Source organism: Bos javanicus, chromosome 15, assembly GCF_032452875.1.
Source record: "Bos javanicus breed banteng chromosome 15, ARS-OSU_banteng_1.0, whole genome shotgun sequence".
In the NCBI taxonomy this organism is placed as follows: domain Eukaryota; kingdom Metazoa; phylum Chordata; class Mammalia; order Artiodactyla; family Bovidae; genus Bos; species Bos javanicus.
Window position 1 is genome coordinate 55249172 of NC_083882.1, and position 19781 is coordinate 55268952.

The 19781-nt window shown below is 44.2% G+C and overlaps 1 pseudogene; it reads left to right on the top strand.

Annotated features, from left to right (window-relative positions):
• The first annotated feature begins 347 nt into the window (after positions 1-347).
• Positions 348-18724, top strand: LOC133226872 (2-acylglycerol O-acyltransferase 2-like; annotated as a pseudogene).
• The last annotated feature ends 1057 nt before the right edge of the window (positions 18725-19781 follow it).

Genomic DNA, 19781 nt, shown 5'->3' on the forward strand with positions numbered 1-19781 from the left:
CAGCAAAGTAATACGGTAGGTGAAAAGAGGGCAGGATTGCTCTTTACTTGCTGCTTCCCTTGCCAAGTAATGGGCAAGATTTGAGCAAAGGTAACCTGGTATTGCCTGAGGAGTCCACGGTACTTCTCTTGCTCTGTAACAAGTTTACTCCAGGCCAGGTAACTTTAAAGATTTTATCTAAGATACTGTTCATGGCCAGGTTGTTGCAATGAGACCCTAGGGCTGGATGGACACCCACCCCCAGCCCTCACAAATGTTTAGCAACCTCTGTCAGGAACAAAAACCGGCAGGTATCTCAGACCACAGCCGAGCTCAGAGAAGCCTCCTGAGCAAGCAGAGGAATCAACATGGTGGAGTTTGCACCTTTGTTTGTGCCCCTGGAACACAGGTTGCAGACCTTAGCGGTCTGCTTGGTCTTGCGTAAGGAAAGCTGAGATGGGACTGGGGGGCCATGTGCACCTGCCACTTCAGGTGCTCTTGGTACACTGATGGGGGAAAGATACAGGTTCCAAGGTGGGTGCTGAACCTAGTGCCTGGGGGTCACCTGGGATGAGGGACATTGTGCTCTCATGGCCTTGGGGAATTTTTGCCAACAGGAGTGTCTCTGACTGTCCATGCCCATGTCAGCCCAGCCTGGGACCTGGGAGTGTCTGGAGGAGGACAGAGAGTCAACTAACCCTGGGCCTGGTGCTGAAAGTGGGAAGAGGGAACCCTGGGCCTGGTGCTAGAAAGAGGGAAGCTGAAAAAAGGCATCTGGACCCTTTGATGCTAGGAACAGATGCTTGTCCTTTATCCCAAGGCAAAGGGGATCCCCAAGACGGCTTTAGGAACAGGAGGTCAAGTCTGTGGGAGACAAGCTGTAATTTAGGGATCTTCTGTGTTGGGGTGCTGGGGGAGAGGGATGACAGGGAGCAGTTGTTACCAAATCAAATTTGCGCCTGCTGTGGGAACACAGTAAAGCCCCTCTACTGACTCTGGGTTGTGGTGAAACAAACTGCAGGTTTTAATACAGGATCCAAGCAAGGAGTCCAGAGAGTTAAGGCTCAAAATGCCTGAAACCCCTCTCATTACCAGGGAATGGTGTGTAGAGACTGGGTGAGGTAGAGATGCTGGGTGCATGATCAGCTCCTAGAGAATCGTCTTATTGCTTGGTGGTGAGGTAACTGGGTGTCACCATCATCAACTTTCTGGTTTCCCCTGGTCTGAGGTCTATGGGCTGGTGAGCAACTTCCTCCACATGCTGGGGGTTCAGTATCTGCAAAACCATTCAAATATGAGTCTCAATATTATCTATGGCTCCTGGGAACAAGCTAACAGTCTGAAATTTGTGGAATGGTTAAACTGTTGTTTATTTTCTTGCTTGACTGTTTTATTTTCTTTTTGTCTTTATTTATGAAATTTGGTGAAGGTTTAGGAAGCTGAAGATTTTCTACAAATAAGAGGTAGGCAGAGGACATGAGGGATATTTTCCAGGAAGACTGCATAGGTCCTGCTTGATTACAAGGTTACAGTCTATAATAGTGATCACTACGTAGACTCATGGGTGAAAACCAGCCCCCTGATTTTTTTTGTATTTGTACAGCCCATGAGCAAAGAATGGCTTTTACATTTTAAATGCTTGCATTTTAAATGATTTTGTGTCTATGTAATATCCTCCAAGTTGCCTCTTGAGCCCCAATATCTGAAATATTTGCAATTCAGCCCTTTCGGAAAGGATTACTTATTTCTGCCTAGGTAGACTGGGAGTGGGTGGAGAGAAGGAGCTCTTTTTCACTGATATTAGGAGGTGAGTCTACAGGGCAGAATGTACAAAATGGCACAAAAGTAGGGGTTTCCAGGGAGCCAGTAAATGCTGCACATATAGTAAACAGATGGTTCATGCTGGGCATAGAGCAGGTGTTTGGGGAGGGGCGAAGAAGTGGCCAGAAAGGTCAACAAAGACCCGTCACTGAAGACTCAGGCCTCAGAAAAAAATACTTTCCAGTGGGTTACTTGTTTAATCTATTTCCTCTGCTCTGTAATTCACATACTCACACAGGAAGGTAAGCTCCTTTCAAATTGTTGGTCTTGTTTTCATCTGCATCTCCATCTCCTAGAAGAGTTGATGTTGCTAAATGTCTGTTGAATGAATGAATGTTGGGATCATGATACGGACATGATAGTAGAATTGAAACCACCACTCATCCCACTAGCTTTCTGTGTGAGGTTAGCCAACCTGAACACCCTCTCTGGGTCTCAGTAAAGTGGTGTTTTGCATCTTTTCTTCTTGGTGTTGTGAGGGGAAAGAAGGTGTTTCCTTTCTTCAGGGACTGAAAATACACCCAAGTTAGGATTTTGCCCGCTGACAGGAATTAAAGGGTGACCCAGAGTGAGAGAGAGTTTAGATGGGGGTGTTGTTTCTGATCAAGTAGAAATGCCTCCATTTTTAAATTCTCTTTTTCCAACTGAAAAACAAATACATGCTATTTTAACACATTGAAACAAAATGTGTGTTCTAAAAGTCAAAGACTTCTCCCAAATCCTACCCTATAAGGACCTGCTATTAACAACTTGGTTCTATTCTCTCAACCTGGATAGTTCTTGTTTCATGGGTACAGAGGTTCAGTTTAGGAAGATGACAAGAGTTCTGAGATAAAGGCTGGTATTGTTACATGACAGTGTGAATTAATCCAATGCCTCCAGATTGACTCTCAAAAACCATTCCAAGTGTATGCCCAGGAGTGGGAATGGTGGATACCATGGTTGTTCTATCTTAGTTTTATAAGAAATCTCTGTACTTTTCTCCGTAAGACCTCTCTCATGAGCCCATAATTTGAAAAGATACAAGCACCCCAATGTTTATAACTTCACATTTACAATAGCTAGGACATGGAAGCCACCTAAATATCTATTAGAATAATGGATAAAGAATATGTGGTAATATAGGTAATGGAATATTGCTCAGTCATAAAAAGGGACAAATTAAGGCATTTTCAGTAACATGTAGAGACATAGAGTTTGCAAAACTGAGTGAAGATAGCCAAAGAAAGACAAATATCTCTTACATACAGAATCAAAAAAGAGGTACAAATGTACATATTTACAAAACAGAAGAAGAAAAAAAAACTTATGGTTACCAGGGGATAAGGGGGAAGGATGAATTGGGAGATTTGGATTGACAAATAACACTACTGTATGTACAATAGATAACAGAAAAACCTGCTGTATATCACAGGGATCTCTACTCAGTGCTCTGTAATTATCTATATGGGGAAAGAATAAAACGAAAAATCAGAGTGGATATATTTATGCGTATAACAGATTTTTTCCCTATACACCTGAAACTATTACAACATTATAAATGAACTATATTTTAATGAAAACTTAAAAAGAAAGTACTGAAGAGTCATTTTGATGATAAGTATTGTGTTAAATCGGAGAAGGCAATGGCACTCCACTCCAGTACTCCTGCCTGGAAAATCCCATGGATGGAGGGGCCTGGTAGGCTGCAGTCCATGGGGTCGCTGAGGGCTGGACACCACTGAGCGACTTCACTTTCACTTTTCACTTTCATGCATTGGAGAAGGAAATGGCAAGCCACTCCAGTGTTCTTGCCTGGAGAATCCCAGGGACGGGGGAGCCTGGCGGGCTGCCATCTATGGGGTCGCACAGAATCAGACACGACTGAAGCAACTTAGCAGCAGCATTGTGTTAAATATATTTTACCACCATAAAAATTAAATAGCCAAACAAAGTACCCCAAACACAACACTGAAGTCAGCACCATGAGGGCAGGAATTCCTGTCCATTGTTCACAGCTATACCACCACCACTTGGCACATTGTAGGTACTCTGTAGAAAGCGAGCCTCTGTGAGCCCCAAACTACTTTGATTTAAGCATTTTCCTACTGCTCAGATTGGGCTTCCCTGGTGGCTCAGCAGTAAAGAATCTTCCTGCAGTGCAGTAGCTACAGGAAATGTGAGTTCAATCCCTGGGTCTCAAAGATCTCCTAGAGGAGGGCATGACAACTCACTCTAGTCTTGCCTGGAGAATCCTCTGGACAGAAGAGCCTGGTGGGCTACAGCCCATAGGGTTGCAAAGAGTCAGACACAACTGAAGCAACTTAGTGCACCTTCAAGTACTATACAGACTGGGTCAAAAGTCTCCTCTGGGAACTTGGCCATGAATGATAGGCCCAGTTTACCCTACTTTCAAATAGACTACAAGTGGAGGGTGACCTTCTTTAAGAGTATGAGCACATGGTGTTTAGTGTAGGGAATGGAATGGAAAAATTCAGTATTCTCTAACAGTGAGGCTCCATTGGCATCAAATTAAAGACAGCCCCACAGACCACCTCACCCTGAGTCAAAGCCGAGATTAGCCTGTGAAAAGGACTCAGAATCTTAAGTCTGAGAGGAATTCCTCACTGCAACTGCTCCTAGAACTGCTGCACTCCTGATGATCAGGCCAGGCATAAGCAGCCCTCTTCCTCCCTCCCTCCTTCACCAGGACAGGGCCTGACAACAGAGGAAATAGTTCAGCAAAAGTTAAAGAGCTCAGGGAGTTGTATCCACACGGAGCAGATTAGTGTGGCCAGAATATGGGCTGCAGGTGGGTGAGTGAGGCTGGAGTAAGAGGAGTCTGACCAGCAGTAGGGAGCTTGAGGCCAGGCTGAGCTGCTTGAGCTGAGCCTCAAAGTTATGAGAAGTCATGAGTGGACTTTAACTAAAGGGGGGATATACATTTCCCTGTGGCTCAGATAGTAAAGGGTCTGCCTACAATGTGGGAGACTCAGGTTCAATCCCTGCGTCAGGAAGATCTCCTGGAGAAGAAAATGGCAATCCACTCCAGTATTCTTGCCTGGACAATCCCATGGACAGAGGAGCCTGGTAGGTTACAGTCCATGGGGTCACAAAGAGTTGGATGTGACTTCACTTTCACTTTCATGGTGGAATTATCTGTGGAAAGATGGGCTGGGGTTAGCCAGGAAGTATACTGGCTAGAAAGAATGGATACCAGAAAGAGTTCATCCTGTTACATTTCCAGCAGGCACTTATTGAGCACCTGGTGAATACGAGAGCGAGGTGGAGAGGCAAGACCAAGTGAGAAAGCAGTCTGCTGCAGTGGGAAAATGTGAGTTTGAATTTGGGCCAACTACAGGCTCTCAATGTGACACTGGTGTTGTTGACTGCATTCTCTCCTTCTTGAAGCCTTGGGAAGCTGATCTCTTCCTCCTAGGGTGAGGACTGGACAGGACAGTGCAGGCTGGGCATAAAAGAGAGCTCGTTCCTTCACACCACTGACCACTAATGGTTCCTGCTTCCCTTCCCAGACTTGGTCTGCTGCGTGGTCTTCATTGGCCTCCTGTTCACAAGATTCTGGATGATCAGTATTCTGTATGCGATCTGGTGGTACCTGGATTAAGACACGCCACAGCAGGGGGACAGGCAGAGTGCTTTCATAAAGCACTGGACCTTATGGAAGTACATGAAGGACGGTTTCCCCATCTCGGTGAGTAAGGGGCTGACTAGGGAGTGGTCAGGACCATCGTCCCCACGTGTCCATGTGGAAGTGTGACCCTGTGTGCAGTGAGCAGAATACTGGGCTGGGAGACAGGTGATGGGCTGTCACCACTATGTGGCTAGAGGAAGAGTCAGTTTCTGTCTGATTATAGTTGTCCGACTTCAGTGAGGTGAGGCCACTATGAGGACTGATGAATGAACAGGATTTGAGGAACCTTGTAGGCCATGTAGTGCAGCACACTTAAGTATCTTACAGGTGTAAAACCTTCAGTAGTCCAAGTTTGGAGTGAAGGAATCTGTAATAAACATACATTTTAAGACAGCATCTAGACCACACTTTATCAGATGATGAGTCTGACATCCAGAGATGGAGGAAGATGTGAGCAAGGATATAGAGCAGGTTCTTTTACTGCTTTTAACGTTTGTGTATTAGCTTTGAGGATAGAAGCAGAACAGACAGCCCTCAGGATATATCCTGCCCCAACTCTGATATGCTGTGTTTCTTTGGACAGAGCTTTGCCCAATCTGAATCTCAGTTTTCCCATGGATCCACAAAACAGTCTGATTACTCCTCTTCTGCCTATCTCTTAATCTCTGATCTCTGACTCTGGGTACCTCATGTTTTTATTTCCAATATTCTGGGAGGTGGGTCATAGAGGATCCTGCTGTGATGTATGTCGGAGAGTGTTTTGCCTATGTTCTCCTCTAGGAGTTTTATAGTTTCTGGTCTTACGTTTAGATTTTTAATCCATTTTGAGTTTATTTTTGTGTATGGTGTTAGAAAGTGTTCTAGTTTCATTCTTTTACAAGTGGTTGACCAGTTTTCCCAGCACCACTTGTTAAAGAGATTGTCTTTAATCCATTGTATATTCTTGCCTCCTTTGTCAAAGATAAGGTGTCCATATGTGCATGGATTTATCTCTGGGCTTTCTATTTTGTTCCATTGATCTATATTTCTGTCTTTGTGCCAGTACCATACTGTCTTTGTATGGTACTGTGGCTTTGTAGTAGAGCCTGAAGTCAGGTAGGTTGATTCCTCCAGTTCCATTCTTCTTTCTCAAGATAGCTTTGGCTATTCGAGGTTTTTTGCATTTCCATACAAATTGTGAAATTATTTGTTCTAGCTCTGTGAAGAATACTGTTGGTGGCTTGATAGGGATTGCATTGAATCTATAAATTGCTTTGGGTAGTATACTCATTTTCACTATATTGATTCTTCCAATCCATGAACATGGTATATTTCTCCATCTATTAGTGTCCTCTTTGATTTCTTTCACCAGTGTTTTATAGTTTTCTACATATAGGTCTTTAGTTTCTTTAGGTAGATATATTCCTAAGTATTTTATTCTTTCTGTTGCAATGGTGAATGGAATTGTTTCCTTAATTTCTCTTTCTGTTTTCTCATTATTAGTGTATAAGAATGCAAGGGATTTCTGTGTGTTGATTTTATATCCTGCAACTTTACTATAATCATTGATTATTTCTAGTAATTTTCTGGTGGAGTCTTTAGGGTTTTCTATGTAGAGGATCATATCATCTGCAAATAGTGAGAGTTTTACTTCTTCTTTTCCAATTTGGATTCCTTTTATTTCTTTTTCTGCTCTGATTGCTGTGGCCAAAACTTCCAAAACTATGTTGAATAGTAGTGGTGAGAGTGGGCACCCTTGTCTTGTTCCTGACTTTAGAGGAAATGCTTTCAATTTTTCACCATTGAGAATAATGTTTGCTGTGGGTTTGTCATATATAGCTTTTATTATGTTGAGGTACTTTCCTTCTATTCCTGCTTTCTGGAGGGTTTTTTTTTTTTTTTTATCATAAATGGATGTTGAATTTTGTCAAAGGCTTTCTCTGCATCTATTGAGATAATCATATGGTTTTTATTTTTCAATTTGTTAATGTGGTGTATTACATTTGATTGATTTGTGGATATTGAAGAATCCTTGCATCCCTGGGATAAAGCCCACTTGGTCATGGTGTATGATCTTTTTAATGTGTTGTTGGATTCTGATTGCTAGAATTTTGTTAAGGATTTTTGCATCTATGTTCATCAGTGATATTGGCCTGTAGTTTTCTTTTTTTGTGGGATCAGGTTTTGGTATTAGGGTAATGGTGGCCTCATAGAATGAGTTTGGAAGTTTACCCTCCTCTGCAATTTTCTGGAAGAGTTTGAGCAGGATAGGTGTTAGCTCTTCTCTAAATTTTTGGTAGAATTCAGCTGTGAAGCCGTCTGGACCTGGGCTTTTGTTTGCTGGAAGATTTTTGATTAGAGTTTCAATTTCCGTGCTTGTGATGGGTCTGTTAAGACTTTCTATTTCTTCCTGGTCCAGTTTTGTAAAGTTGTACTTTTCTAAGAATTTGTCCATTTCTTCCACGTTGTCCATTTTATTGGCATATAATTGTTGATAGTAGTCTCTTATGATCCTTTGTATCTCTGTATTGTCTGTTGTGATCTCTCCATTTTCATTTCTAATTTTTTGATTTGACTTTTCTCCCTTTTGTTTCTTGATGAGTCTGGCCAATGGTTTGTCAATTTTATTTATCCTTTCAAAGAACCAGCTTTTGGCTTTGTTGATTTTTGCTATGGTCTCTTTTGTTTCTTTTGCATTTATTTCTGCCCTAATTTTTATGATTTCTTTCCTTCTACTAACCCTGGGGTTCTTCATTTCTTCCTTTTCTAGTTGCTTTAGGTGTAGAGTTAGGTTATTTATTTGACTTTTTTCTTGTTTCTTGAGGTATGCCTGTATTGCTATGAACTTTCCCCTTAGGACTGCTTTTACAGTGTCCCACAGGTTTTGGGTTGTTGTGTTTTCATTTTCATTCATTTCTATGCAAATTTTGATTTCTTCTGTGATTTGTTGGTTATTCAGCAGCGTGTTGTTCAGCCTCCATATGTTGGAATTTTTAATAGTTTTTCTCCTGTAATTGAGATCTAATCTTACTGCATTGTGGTCAGAAAAGATGCTTGGAATGATTTCTATTTTTTTGAATTTACCAAGGCTAGATTTATGGCCCAGGATGTGACCTATCCTGGAGAAGGTTCCATGTGCGCTTGAGAAAAAGGTGAAATTCATTGTTTTGGAATGAAATGTCCTATAGATATCAATTAGATCTAACTGGTCTATTGTATCGTTTAAAGTTTGTGTTTCCTTGTTAATTTTCTGTTTAGTTGATCTATCCATAGGTGTGAGTGGGGTATTAAAGTCTCCTACTATTATTGTGTTATTGTTAATTTCTCTTTTCATACTTGTTAGCATTTGTCTTACATATTGCGGTGCTCCCGTGTTGGGTGCATATATATTTATAATTGTTATATCTTCTTGGATTGATCCTTTGATCATTATGTAGTGACCATCTTTGTCTCTTTTCACAGCCTTTGTTTTTAAAGTCTATTTTATCTGATATGAGTATTGCTACTCCTGCTTTCTTTTGGTCCCTATTTGCATGGAAAATCTTTTTCCAGCCCTTCACTTTCAGTCTGTATGTGTCCCCTGTTTTGAGGTGGGTCTCTTGTAGACAACGTATGTAGGGGTCTTGTTTTTGTATCCATTCAGCCAGTCTTTGTCTTTTGGTTGGGGCATTCAACCCATTTACGTTTAAGGTAATTACTGATAAGTATGATCCCGTTGCCATTTACTTTATGGTTTTGGGTTCGAATTTATACACCATTTTTGTGTTTCCTGTCTAGAGAATATCCTTTAGTATTTGTTGGAGAGCTGGTTTGGTGGTGCAGAATTCTCTAAGCTTTTGCTCGTCTGAAAAGCTTTTGATTTCTCCTTCATATTTGAATGAGATCCTTGCTGGGTACAATAATCTGGGCTGTAGGTTATTTTCTTTCATCATTTTAAGTATGTCTTGCCATTCCCTCCTGGCTTGAAGAGTTTCTATTGAAAGATCAGCTGTTATCCTTATGGGAATTCCCTTGTGTGTTATTTGTTGTTTTTCCCTTGCTGCTTTTAATATTTGTTCTTTGTGTTTGATCTTTGTTAATTTGATTAATATGTGTCTTGGGGTGTTTTGCCTTGGGTTTATCCTGTTTGGGACTCTCTGGGTTTCTTGGACTTGGGTGATTATTTCCTTCCCCATTTTAGGGAAGTTTTCAACTATTATCTCCTCAAGTATTTTCTCATGATCTTTCTTTTTGTCTTCTTCTTCTGGGACCCCTATGATTCGAATGTTGTAGCGTTTAATATTGTCCTGGAGGTCTCTGAGATTGTCCTCATTTCTTTTAATTCGTTTTTCTTTTATCCTCTCTGATTCATTTATTTCTACCATTCTATCTTCTAATCCACTAATCCTATCTTCTGCCTCTGTTATTCTACTATTTGTTGCCTCCAGAGTGTTTTTAATTTCATTTATTGCATTATTCATTATATATTGACTCTCTTTTATTTCTTCTAGGTGCTTGTTAAACCTTTCTTGCATCTTCTCAATCCTTGTCTCCAGGCTATTTATCTGTGATTCCATTTTGATTTCAAGATTTTGGATCAATGTCACTATCATTATTCAGAATTCTTTATCAGGTAGATTCCCTATCTCTTCCTCTTTGGTTTGGTGGGCATTTATCCTGTTCCTTTATCTGCTGGGTATTCCTCTGTCTCTTTATCTTGTTTAAATTGCTGAGTTTGGAGTGTCCTTTCTGTATTCTGGCAGTTTGTGGAGTTCTCTTTATTGTGGCGTTTCCTTGCTGTGTGTGGATTTGTACAGGTGGCTTGTCAAGGTTTCCTGGTTAGGGAAGCTTGTGTCGGTGTTCTGGTGGGTGGAGCTGTATTTCTTCTCTCTGGAGTGCAATGAAGTGTCCAGTAATGAGTTATGAGATGTCTATGGTTTTGGGGTGACTTTGGGCAGCCTGTGTCTTGAAGCTCAGGGCTGTGTTCCTTTGTTGCTGGAGAATTTGCTTGGTATGTCTTGCCCTGGAACTTGTTGGCCCTTGTGTGGTGCTTGGTTTCAGTGTAGGTATGGAGGCATTTGATGGGTCAATTAATGTTCCTTGGAGTCAGGAGTTTCCTGGAGTTAGGGTTTGGACTTAAGCCTCCTGCTTCCAGTTATCGGTCTTATTTTTACAGTAGTTTCAAAACTTCTCCTTCTATACAGCACCATTGATAAAACATCTACGTTAAAGATGAAAAGTTTCTCTACCGTGAGGGTCACCCAGAGAGGTTCACAGTATTACATGGAGAAGAGAAGAGGGAGGAGGGAGTTAGAGGTGACCCGAATGAGATAAGGTGGAATCAATAGAAGAGAGAGTGGGCTAGCCAGTAATCACTTCCTTATGTGCACTCCACAAATGGACCACTCAGAGATGTTCACAGAGTTATACAGAGAAGAGAAGAAGGAGGAAGGAGACAGAGGTGGCCAGGAGGATAAAAGGGGGGAATGAAATGGAGGGAGACAGATCCAGCCAGTAATCAGTTCCCTAAGTGTTCTCCACCGTCTGGAACACACAGAAATTCAGAGTTGGGTAGAGTACAGAGGGGTTAGGGAGGAGACAGAGGTGACCTGGTGTCTTAGGAGAGTCCAAAGGGAGAGAGAGCAGTCAAGCCAGTAATCTCGCTCCCTAGTGAAAAATGGGTACTGAAGATTGGGTTCTTAAAGGTACAAAATTGGTAACAGATACATAAAAGCAAAAATTAAAAATCTAGAGTAGAGTTTGGAATTTCAAAAATACGATGTTAAAGATAAGAAGATGAAGGAAATGGCAACCCACTCCAGTATTCTTGCCTGGGAAATCCCATGGACAGAGGAACCTGGTGGGCTACAGTCCATGGGGTTGCAAAGAGTCGGACACGACTGAGCAACTTCACTTTCAAGAAATAAATAAATGTATTTATATTGCCCTAAAAAAAAAAAAAATAAGAAGAAGGAAAAGAAAGAGAGAAAAAATGAACAGACAAAAACAAACAAGGTCACGAAAATTATAAAGAAAATATAGGTACAAAATTGATACCTAATACCAAAAAGCAAAAGTTAAAAATCTAGAGTAGAGTTTGGAATTTCAAAAATACAATGTTAAAAAAAAAGGAGAAGAAAAAGAAAGAGAGAAAAACAAACAAACAAAAACAAACAAAGTCGCAAAAATTATAAAGAAAATACAGGTACAAAATTGATAACAAATACCAAAAAGCATAAATTAAAAATCTAGGGTAGAGTTTGGAATTTCAGATATACAATGTTATATAAAAGAAGAAAAGAAAGAAACAGAGGGGGAAAAAAGTCACAGAATTTATTAAAAAAAACTATAGGTACAAAATTGATAACAAATACCAAAAAGCTAAAATTAAAAATATAGAGTAGTTTGGAATTTCAAAAATACAATGTTAAAGAAAAGAAGAAGAAGAAGAAAAAAAACAAGGTCAAAAAAATTATTAAAAATGTATATATGAAGTTTGCATTAAAAAAAAATAGGGTCTCTCTTTTTTTGCAAAGTAATAGGTTATAAAAGTGAAAATTAAAGGGATAATAGAGGATGTAAAAAATTTTTTTTTAATTAAAAAAGAAAGAAAGAAAGAATGATCGTAAAAATAGTAAAAATATATCTAGGACTTTCTCTGGTTTTGTTGTGAGTATTGTGGGTTCAGTTCATTTTTGGCTAGTTCCTTGGTCCGACATATTTCTCAAGATCTATAGGCCCCTTCCTATGTAGTTGGTACTAACCACAGGGTTTTAATCTATTGCCTGTAGCTTCCAAGGTGGTTCCCTCTGTTATAGCTTCTTCTGTTTGCTGGTCTCTTCAGTGTCTGGTTTCCGCCCTGACACAAAGGAGACGTTGGAGGACACTTTTTTTTTTTTTTTTTTAGGCTCACTTGTTCAGTTGCGCTGTGGGGAGGGAGGGAGGGATGCTGCAAACAAATAACACTGGCGTGTGCTCGCAGTGCCTCAGCCACATTGGGTCTGCCCCCGCTCACTGCGCGTGCAGCCTCCCTGCCCACACTGCTCAGGCTCTAGGTTGCTCCACCGGGAACCATCTGTGGCCGGCCCTGGGCTGCCTGCATCTCCCAGGTCCAAGCCGCTCAGGTTCTGGCACTCGGGTAGTCCTCAGAGGTGCAGACTTGGTTGGGCCTGCGTTTTGTGCCCTTCCCAGGTCCGAGCAGCTCAGGTGATGAGGTGTTTGGCGAGCACGATTGCTGCGACTTATCGCCTCCCCGCCGCTCGGTTATCTAGGTGTACAACCGGCGCACCTTCTCAGGCAGATGTTGACCATCCAGACCCCCAAGAAGTTTTAGTTAGCAAAGGAGCCTGCTTACAGTTTTATAGATAATGTCTCTCTGGGGCTGCGATTGCCCCCTTCCAGCTCTGGCTGCCTGTCACCGGAGGGGGATGGTCTGCAGCCGGCTATCTCTGTTCAGTCCTTTGTTCCATGCACGGACCTGGCGGTGTCTTAGGTTAGGGCTGGCTTTTCGCGTGGTAGATATCCCACAGTCTGGTTTGCTAGCCCAAACTATTTCGCTCAGATAGCTCTCGGGGTATTCAGGCCAGATTCTTGCGATGCAACCCACGCTGCGCCTCCCTGCCCAGCCCCCGCTTGCTAATGGCAGATGCAGGTGTCTGCGCTGCTTCTCCACTGGGGGAGTTACCGTAGGGCTCGCAATCTGTGGGTTTTAATTGTTTATTTATTTTTCCTCCCTGTTATGTTGCCCTCTGTGCTTCCAAGGCTCTGCACAGATTTGGCAGTGAGAAGGTTTCCTGGTATTTGGAAACTTCTCTCTTTTAAGACTCCCTTCCCGGGATGGAACTCCGTCCCTCCCTCTTTTGTCTCTTTTTTTGTCTTTTATATTTTTTCCTACCTCCTTTCGAAGTCTTGGGTTGCTTTTCTGGGTGCCTGATGTCCTCTGCCGGCATTCAGAAGTTGTTTTGTGGAATTTACTCAGCATTTAAATGTTCTTCTGATGAATTTGTGGGGGAGAAAGTGTTCTCCCCGTCCTACTCCTCCGCCATCTTAGCTCCTCCTGGGTACCTCATGTTGATTTTTGATACTTACTCTGGCCCCATGTATCAGTCCTTAGTGATACAGCCCCTGAATTTGAGTGAACAGATCTTTGGTTCCTTTCCTAAATCTCAGACAGACTAAACCCTTGGATGTAAGCAGCTGTGATGGTTAATTGTCCAGTGGGGACAGGAAGGGGAGTGCATTTGGGACACAGAGAAGTGCCAGGCAGGGACAAGTGGCTTTCCTTAGGACACAGGAGAGAAGAATGTATAGTCTTCTGCGTATTTGATGTCTGAAGACGCGTATTCGATGTCTGAAGGTGGACATCAAAGGTTCTAATACAGGGTCTGCAACATGCCAGCTGTATGACTTTAGGTGAGTTACACATGCTCTCTGAGCCTCGATTTCTTCATGTGTAAAGTGGGAATGCTGCCACATACATCATTGGGTTGTGTGGATTCCATAAGACATCAGGTGATCCTGGGGCTTCTAAGGACAGCATCTGGCTCTCTTTTCACACTTGGAGCTGCTCTCTGGCTCTATTTCACACCTGGAGCTGCTGTCAACTGCATCTCTGGCAGAAAAATTGTGTGGCATGGCTCTGTGTCTGTCTCATCTACATCTCTTCTGTCCCTCCTCTAGCTAGGTATCTATCTCCCCTGGAGGTTTTGTCAGTTGGGCACTACTGAAATTTTGGGAAAATGAACCTGATTTGCAACAATTCCACCTGCACAGTGTTTGGGATTGTTGGCCAGTGCAGGCCTTTGGCATCAGCACCTGCAGAAGGCAGAGAAAACAGAGGGAGAGATGACATGTAATTTGATGCCTCTGTCCTGGACTGAGGTCTGCAGGTGGCACTGTGACTGGTAAAGAAGTCCCAAGTCATCCACATACCTGAAGAACAGGCCTTGCAGAAATCTTAAGGTGGCAGGAGGTAGGGGGCCAGGGAGTCTCTGCTGTCTACTGAAAAGATATGCACAACCTAAAAGTTATGAGGGGCTTTGTTCTGAGACCTTACTAAGGACAGTAGTCAGGAGATAGCCTCTCAGTAATCTCTGAGGAGCTGTTCCAAAAGGTAAGGGAGAAGTCAGGATTTACAGGTTTTTGCTGAGGAAAAAAAAAGCATGTAGTTAATCATCAGAAGATTAATGCCAGTCAAAGAGCAAACTCAGTAATGATACTAATGGTTTTCTACACATGGAGAGATGCAAAATCTGGGCTCACTGCAATTGTTCCTTTGATGTGCATCCTCACTGTCTATGACCAGTATCCTATCTTCCTCCATCCTGAATTCCTTTCAAGCCCCATTGTCAGTGGCAGCTACAGTGGCTGCTGGCTTGAACGCAGCAAGCGACATTCCTTGTCCTAACAACTCTACTGCAGCTACTCCACATCACAAGTCTTTGCACTCTATGACTCTTACTCTAGAGCTGCCACCTAATGGTAGTTTCTAGTGAAATTAAGAGACTATGTCTGAGCATTGGAGCTTGCTAAACACACCCTATGGGCTTCCTGAGCAGCTAATGGTGGAGAATCAGGTAATATTTTCCCCAGGAAAAGCTGCCTCCACCTCATGCTGAAGTTCAGTCCAGGAGCTGGGTTTCTATGGGAAGATTTCATATCCTGGAGCAGCAGTATCTACCCAGACCAAAGCCTGAGCAGGGATGCAGTGCTGCGGGCAGGCTGTGACCAGGTGTTAGGAAGTGCTGCAGACTTGGCAGGATACCTCCCTGAGCCCTCCCCTCCCATCACTAGGGACTTGTGCCCCACTTCTCTGCCCCCACTTCACAGCACACTGGGGTCTCTTACACTGAGTCACAGGGATTCAGGTGTCAGCCCTCTACCCAGGACTGAACTCCAGCTGCCACTGTTCTTGGAGAGATGCTCACCCCCTCCTGCGATGGTTCCTTCATTCTGTGCGGGCTCTGCCTGGGATAAAGTCTCCCTTCATGTGGCACAGGGGTTTGTGTCCCCGTCACCCTCCCAGGAGTCTTGCCTCTGCCTTGTGCAGGGGCTCTTCCTCCCCTTGTAGGCTGTATCAGCTTCATCCATTCATGGGTCCATTCTCTCCCTCTTCATTCCATGTTCTCCCAGAGCATCTCCTCTGCTCCAGGCCTGCAACAGGAACAAGGATATTCAGACAGGCTGTCCCTAATCTCAGGGCACTCACATTGGGGTGAGAAAGCACTTGGGCACAGGGAGCACATAAAAGAGGTCAGCACAGAAAGTCAGCAGGTGGACCAGCAAGGGCACAAGATGAAGCTCTGATTCACCAGATTGCTGTTCCTTCAGCTGGTCAAGACCACTGAGCTGGACCCCTCCCAGAACTACCTCACTGGCTTCCACCCTCATGGAATGGGGGTGATTGGAGCTTTTACCAACTTGTGCACGGAGGGCATGGGCTTCTCAGTTTTCCCAGGCATCTGCTCACATTTGATGATGCTGAACATGTGGTTCTGGTTCCCTTTCTTCAGGGATTACATCATGTCAGTGGGTGGGTCCTCCTACTCCAGGTATCCCAGGAATTTTGTGAGGGCTGAAGGCATGACGAGGGATTTTAAGGAGGGTGGTCAAATGTTCTGTATTTCTTCCAAGTGAATGTGTGGTAGACAAGGAGATAAGACCCAAAGAAGCATTTCCCACAGTTCTGTGCTCAGTGATGACCGTGGCGAGAGAGTTGGGCAAAGGGATAACACTCAGTGCCTGTCATCAGGGAGCTCCCAGCTGAGGTCTAGAGTAGAACCCAGGCCACATACTCCTGAACCATCCTTGCCTCCTTTACACTGTATGTGACTATCTTCCTTTCTCCCCAGGGCTGGTCTCAGCAGACAAGGAGAGTGCTGCTCACATTCTGAGCAGGAAAGGAGGTGGCAACCTGCTGTTCATCATTGTTGGGGGCATCAAGTAAGCACTGAATGGCAGGCCTGGAGCCTACAAGCTGGTCCTGCGGAACCGCAAAGGCTTCATCAGGCTCGCCCTGATACATGGGTATCAGGAAGAGGGTTCAGAGTTTAGCTGGAGATTGGCAAGGATTGTATTTTGGAGGCAAGACTGCCGAGGCAAATGCAGATTCTATTTTGGCAAGGAGAGTCTCAATCCACTGACAATGAAGAGTCTGTCTTGGTGACCGATGTACTGTTTCATGCTCAAATACCCAGAGATGATTCTAGAAGAAAGATTTTGTGACTAAAGCATTAAGTCTCATGGATTATATTGCTGAAAGCTTGTGTTACATTTGAGACCTAGGGAATTTGGGGAATGGAGTTTGGGGCATAGCTTAGAGCTGTCTCTCATCTTGAAACATCTGTGAAGAATAGAAACAAGCCAGAGCCGAAGATATTTTTCCAGAAATTTTGCAGTTGTTTTATACCTGTGATGTTTCTCGGCAGTATTCTGGTCTCCCTGTCATGTAACTGGGAAGGGTTAATTTTGAATTTATGCTGGATCTGCTTCTGTGCCTTAGACCCTCATCTTGCAGCTTTTGTTGGTGTTCAGTTAAGTCACTCAGTTGTGTTCAACCCTTTGCGATCCCATGGGTTGCAGCAAGCCAGGCTTCCCTGTCTATCACAAACTCCCAGAGCTTGTTCAAACTCATGTCCATCAAGTCAGCGTGCCATCCATCCTCTAGCTAGCATTACTTTGCTAGTGTGTGAGATGAGTGCAATTGTGTGGTAGTTTTAACATTCCTTGGCATTGCCTTTCTTTGGGATTGGAATGAAAACTACACTTTGTTAGTGTAGGCCCACATAATGGCCTGCCTAAGGGAGATAACCTGGGCCACCCACCTGTGAAGGATTGCAAGCAAGTGAAGCTAACACATTCCCCTACCTGAAATTTACCATTCTAGGGGATGTTTGCAAGGATCAAATAGTATTTCTACTTTGTTTCCTCACCTCCTCCCCATCTCTGATCCATAAAAGAACCTGGCAACCAGGCCCTGACAAGATGGTTATTTTGAGGTGCTAGCCTGCCATCTTCTCAGTCAGCCAGCTCCTGAAAAAGTCGATTCCTCATCCCAACAGTACATCTCAGATTCATTGGCCTATCTTTCAGCAAGCAGAGCTTGTACTCAGTAACAATCCCACTGCCAGTTGGTGGCCCTGAGAGGAGCCATGACCTGCCTGAAATCATAAACCATGGCAGGTCTGGGAGACACCTGAGGCCTCCTACTTTTGGTCCAGGGCTCTGTCCTGTGCTTGAGTTTCTGTTCATAGGTCCCTGAGGGAAGTTGGGTGACCAGCTTGTGCCTTCTTGCCCCTCCACACACCCTCTCTCCTGTCTCCCTCTAGGGCAGCTCTGGTGCCGATCTTCTCCTTTGGGGAGAATGACATATTTGACCAGGTTGAGAATTCTCCTGGCTCCTGGCTGCACTGGTTCCAGGACCAACTTCTAAAGACCACGAGATTCTCCATCCCGCTCTTCTATGGCCGTGGAGTCTTCCAGTACAGCTTTGGTTTTATGCCCTACCGCCGGCCCATCACCACCGTTGGTGAGCCTAGACCTGGGCTGGGAGGGGAAGGGCTGCACAACAAGGGGCTTGGGCTTGTGCTTCAAAGGGATGTGGACAAAGGCCAGACACATTCTTGATCTCATGGAACTCATGTTCTAGATTGAGAAACAGACACACAGGTCAATGTAAAGCAGTCTGGGGAGGGAACTCTAACTAAGATAAACAGACCATTCTCCACTGCTGATTTCTGAGCACCTACTGTGTGGCAGGGACTGCACTGGCTCCTTACAAGCAACTGCTCAGTTTTCCCAACAACTTTGGAGGCAGGGACTATCATCCCCATTTTATCGATGGTGAATGTAGACTCAGAGAAAGTAAATCACTTCCAAAAGATCACCCTGCCCTTGAGTAAGGATGTTGAAACTTGAATCAGAATCTACTTGACTTTTATTATGCCAGAGAGGAGGGTTTGATTCTGAAAGGAGAATCGGAGAAGGTGAATACAAGAGAAGGGAATTCCAAGTCTGTTAGTATTGTGCATAAAATAGCAATCAGCAGGCTGTGAATGAGAGCCTGAGGAATTTTCCTTTAAATAATGGGCATGGGCTTTAGTGCATGGACTTAGCAGGATCTCTTCAGCTATTCAGACATTTCTCCTTGCTCTGGGCCACCACTCAGCTCTGTGTCTTGCAGTGGGGAAGCCCATCGAAGTGCAGAAGACACCACATCCCTCCCAGGAGGAGGTGGACAGGCTGCACCAGCGCTACATGAAGGAGCTGAGCAACCTCTTCGAAGCCCACAAGCTCAAGTACAATGTCCCAAAAGACCAACATTTGGAGTTATGCTGAGTACCTCTCCAGAGGAGGGGCTGCCCCAAAGGGCAGGGCTGGCATTAGGGAGGATGGAGGGAGGTGCTGTGATCCCAGAAGGTTTCCTGGAGGTGTCTGTTGAACACATCTCCAGAGCCTTCACTGATTCTTGCATCTCCACCCCATGCCAGGCCCTGGGTCACAGCTAGTTCTGTGGCAAAGGAGACCAGACTCTGGCATCAGTGATTTGCTCTCCTGCACTGACTCCTCTGTAGTGGGCCCTCTCCTTGGTTCTGCCCACTTGAGAAATGGAAGAGATGCTTGGAGAGAATGATGTCTATTTCTCCGTCCTCTGTGGTCCTGTCACTCAATGGGCAGGACAAGAGCAGCTCCATTTGGCAGGTTTCTTTTCCTTTGCCTTGAGTGACAGCACAGAAGCAGCCCCCAGCTGCAATTCTTTCTTATACAAGCGCCTCCATCCTGCAACCTGCCTGTCTCAGCTCCTCCCTCCCTGAGATGAAGAGGAGGGTGAGGCCACACCCCCCTGACTTATCCTTGCACTTTTGAGTTTCTGAATCCTCTGAGCCCGAGTGCCAGCCATAAGGGCCAGGAAGTAGGGAAAGAGGCTTGAGCTCTGTCACTGGATGAGTGACCAGGGGCAGACCTCTTCACCCTCTGTCTGAGCCTCAGTTTCCCCAAGGGACTGTGATGACCTCTGACCTCAACTGTGATGTCACATGGGCTGAGAGCTCCATGATGTGGCCACTACTCCTCATTTGTAACTTCAGCCTTAACCTTGACATAGAAAGGAGCTCCATAAATGTCAATTCATCAATGAAAGGATTGATTCAGTCTTCTTTTCCTCCACCCTAATCCCCAACTGGGAGCACTGGTCAAAGCCTCCCATTTAATCCCAGTCTGGCCCTGCAGCCCTGCTGCCCTGTGTCCCCTTCCCAGATGGTGGCTCAGATGGGCCAGAGAGTGGCATGTTACCTATTCCTCCCTGACCAGTCAGCTCCAACTTACCACCTCTGCCCTGTTCTGTGGGAGACAAGGGGGAGGCTATGTGCAGACACAGGGCAGACCAGCCAGAGAA